Source organism: Ochotona princeps, chromosome 11, assembly GCF_030435755.1.
Source record: "Ochotona princeps isolate mOchPri1 chromosome 11, mOchPri1.hap1, whole genome shotgun sequence".
NCBI classification, from domain to species: Eukaryota; Metazoa; Chordata; class Mammalia; order Lagomorpha; family Ochotonidae; genus Ochotona; species Ochotona princeps.
The window spans coordinates 37,429,566-37,433,891 of NC_080842.1; the positions used below are offsets into that span (position 1 = coordinate 37,429,566).

Below are 4,326 nucleotides of genomic sequence, written 5' to 3' on the forward strand. Positions count from 1 at the left end.
TATGCACAAATTCTGTGATCTTTTGTACTTATAAAAGGGACTTGAACACCTGCGGTATTTTGAAATCTGTGTGGGATTCTAGAATCAGTCTCCACAGATACTGGGGGTTGGCTGTATTTGTATTGTGTCCCCAGGACCTGAGGGCCATATCTAACCTGTAACAGATATTCAAAGTATTTGCTAAATAAATGGGTAGATGGGATAAGTTTCCTAGAGTCCTTACTAGCAGCTATGGATCGCAATGAGTCTCTAAACCTGGCATTCAACTCCATGGGAGACATTCCTGTCAAAGCCAATAGAAACTGCGGCGGCTCTGGCTTGGAGCCAGCGGCCCTCTTAAACACCTTGCCTTGGTTTGGGTCTCCCAGGCACTAGACAGCAGGGCCCAGGATCAGGCTACAACTCTCCCAGGGGGCAGACACAGAGTGCTAACAACCCCCATCCTCCCTCCAGTCCTCTCCAGCCTAAGAAAAGGAAGAAGAACTTCACACAGGTGAACCATGTTTGAGGAGACCAGGGAGCCTGTCTTATGGAAAGTACTTCCTAGGGCACTTAGAAGGCAAGCGTGAAGTAACAAAAGGATGCTGTGCTCAGAGGCACAATTATCCTGCACTAGGAATGTGAATTGTCCCGACTTTCTAAGTTTGCATCTCTCCCTGCCTCACCAAAATCAAGGCATTGGAGGAGTATCAGGGAGCTAAAAGCCCCAGAATGTCACAAAGGAAAGTGCTAAACGGCTGTATTCCAAGGAACTCCCGAATGTTCCGTGTGTGTGTGTGTGTGTGTGTGTGTGTGTGTGTGTGTTGACAGGGACCCAGAATCCTCCCCCTCATTCAGCCCTCCGAAAGCTTCTGCTTGCCATTCTTAGCTAGTCGGAAGACCAAAGTTCTGCAAAGGAACTTCCTCTTGCTCCTCCCTGTGCTACCACTGCGCTTTGCTGCCGAATGCAGGTGCCGCTCCGACTTCTCTGTCTCCAGTTTCCGGAGCTGCTCCCAGCAGAACGAAGGCAAAATGGGGATCCCTGGCCCGCTGCTCGTCATTCCACCCCATGTGATCTACTTCGCGGTCAAAGTTAGTGTAGTATTTCAAACATTTGGAAACTACCTCCTCTTAGGGGAGTGTAGGGGAGGTCTTCAAGCGTAATAAAGTTGGGGCTGCAGCTGAGCGCTTTAGCGCCCACGTGTGAAGATGTGGGCTGCAGCACCCGGCTTTCCCAAGAAAGCATCCGGGTCTGTGTGCACGCCTTCCTTGGGGTGACCGCGGCAGCTTTCTAAACCCTCCTGTACAGCCTGGTCTTGTTCTTCCAAACCCCCACCCCCAGCCTCCATACAGCCCTTTGCTGTGTGTCCTCCTGGCAGGCACAGAAACAAAGAGCAGTACAGGGAAGGGCGGGGACCGGATGGTGGGTGGGGCTCTGGCCGAAGGCGCCTGCGGGACACCCGGACAGGCTCCCGCCACAGTCCGGCCCCCACCTGTGTAAAATAAAAAAAGAGACGTTGGGAGAATTTTTTTTCTTTTTGCGAAAAATTTCCTGTCTTCATTAGAGCCTCACAGATTAAGAACGTGTGCTTATTTTCTAGAAGCTGTTATGATGGTACATATTTCCAACGTGCATGCGCACAGCACTGTGTAGGAATGAATTCAGAGCCTCCCACAAAGGCAGAGGATCAGCAGTCAGGAGACCCCGAGGAAGGAAGAGTAGCGGCCCGGACTCTCACCTCTCCCCTTTTCACCAGCCTGCACTTCCCTGTGTCCACCCTACCCTCCACCCTCCCGCGGAGTTGGAGAAACGCGGATAATTGAAAAGAGGTCTGTTGCAGGAAGGGAAAGATCCCGTAAGCCACCAGTAGGCCTTCACCGGCAGGAAAAGCTACTGCCAGTAAGGAACTTTTCTACTCGGTTCAGTTTTCCCTAAACTAGAACCCAGTGCTGTTTCCTTCCGCTGAGAGGATGAGTGGAAGTGAGGGGAGGGGTCAAGATGGCAGGGGGTGCGAGCGCAAAGGCTCCTGGGTGTCTGCTCATTTTATTTCAAATTAACTTATTCAGGAATCAGAGACACAGAGAGTTCCCATTTCCTCATTCATGCCTCACAAAACGCCACCAGAAGGGAGCCAGGAATTCAGTCCAAATCTTCCTCACGCCTAGGGGGGTGTCAGGATTAGGACCACTTGAGCCATTATCGCTTCAGCAGGAAGCTGGACACAGAACTTGCGATTGAACCGAAACACACGGACAGGAGCCAAGGCCTCTTAACTACTAGTCCAAGGCCAACTGGCTTTTGCCATTGAACACTAAGTCGGGTCCTCTCTGAATCACCAGCCAGGGAAACAGGGAACACAGGCGCATGGAGACACACACCCAGGTTGATCAGTCTGCCTCACAGAGGCCATTTGCTTTGAAGTTGGGGATCTCCTGGGGCACTGCAGGGGCCTTGCAGAAGCTGAAAGCGACTGCCAGTCCCTGCTGTCTGGACACTCCTGCCGACTTCTCACTTGGTCATTTTCTAATTTCCACTGCTCAGCTGAGACTGAAATGTGTTCGGCCAGGTGTCAAGTGTACAGAGGCACCTGGTTTTCCCAGGTGTTTCCATGCCGTGTCTACGGCGGCCTTTCAGGACTTGTGTCACCCCTAGTTCACGTCCACAGGGCACAATCCTGTGCATTGCGGCGCCAGCTGAGTACTGTGGGGACGAAGCGACAAAGACAATGTTTGTACCGTTCACTCTCACCTCTGAATGACCCTCCGATTTCACATGTCTGACACCAATTATTCTGCCATAGCTGTGTGAGGAATCTGGAGCTTACAAGTGAGATTCTCACCTATCTTCCTTATGTCTAAGGGGGGGGGGGGGGGGAGAAAGAGGTGGCCAGGGATGATCTTGAAGGTGTAAGTGTGTGTCTATTTAAAAAAGTAGAATTCTCCAGTGAACAAGCAGTTCGAAACAAATTCAAGTCAGAGTAAGCAGATCATTCTTCCTTTTCAAATTAGAGATAATAAGGTAAAATTTAGAGTTTTTAATGTAAGGCTTCTGTCTGGATTAGTGTCTCCACAAGCATACAGAATAAATAAGAAGTATTGTCCTCATTGTATCAAAGTATCCTTCCAGTTGGTATTAAGAGGGAGAGTAGTCATATCTGTGAGGAGTTATTCTAATATCCTACCCTGGACCCGGCGCCATTTCCTCTTTCTCACAGCTCATGAAATTGTCACCAGTCCAGCCGTCCGCCATTCGGGCATTTCACCTGAGAATCCCACCTCCAATGTCCCAGCCCCTTCCCCAACTCCACCTACTTACCAATCATTCTTTGGCAATCACCTGTGAGAGTCTCTGGCACTAATCCCCTGGGGCCTGCCCTCCATCCCTCCCAATCCCCGCCCCCAACACCTTGCAGGCTCACCTGAGGGACAAAAAGGCCCCGGAGCGGCTTTCTCTCTTCTCCCTCCGGCTTCCCCCTTTTTTCCTTTCCCCACCACTGATCTCCCACCACCTCCATCCCGTTCCTGCCCCGCTGGAATAAACCTAAGATACCTCATTGAGGGCCCGGCAGCGTGGCCTAGCGGCTGGGGAGTGAATCATCGGTCGAAAGATCTTCCTGTCTCTCCTCCTTTCTGTGTATCTGACTTTGTAATAAAAATAAATAAAAATCTTTATAAAGAAAAAAAACCTCATTGCATCTGGTGTTTTCGGCTTACGGTGAAGAACCAGGTTGCGAGAATTAAATGCGCGTGATAATATCGTAGTAACTAGAACTCTGTTTTAAATAACTAACAATATCAGAAAATGGCCTATATACAAGATAAAATTATAAGTATGTGGTGGCTATAAATTTAAAGGACATGTGGCTGAGAACAGAGGAGCCAACACATATCACTCCTCGAGTGAAAGTGTTTTAACAACTACAAGAAATCTGAGCCTCATCCATAGGTTTGTTTTTTTTTTAAAGCCTACAGCACCTGGTGTTCCCAGGCAGTCTCCCATCCAAGTACTAACCAGGCCCGATTCTGCTTAGTTTCTGAGATCAGACGAGATCGGGCGTGTTCAGGGTGGTATGGCTGTAGGCTATAGGTATTTTTAATAGTCACTTGTTTTTAATAACCTCATCTATAGGTGTATTTAATATTTAATACAGATGATTTCATATTGAGATGAGTTGTAGTCAGCATAGATTTTTATTTAGTAGGAAGAAGTCACCTATTTAAAATAATGTGAGAAACTAAAATATTAACTGAGATGTACTTAACCACCCAAACAGCAAACATTTAAATTTTTCCATTACAACTGGCAATCTAAATAACAGAACAAATAACAATCCAGAGACAGAATCT

At 48.4% G+C, this 4,326-nt stretch overlaps 1 pseudogene; it reads right to left on the reverse strand.

Moving 5' to 3' along the window:
* Window positions 1-3,942: 3,942 nt before the first annotated feature.
* On the reverse strand, window positions 3,943-4,061 carry LOC118760029 (5S ribosomal RNA; annotated as a pseudogene).
* Between the last annotated feature and the right edge of the window lie 265 nt (window positions 4,062-4,326).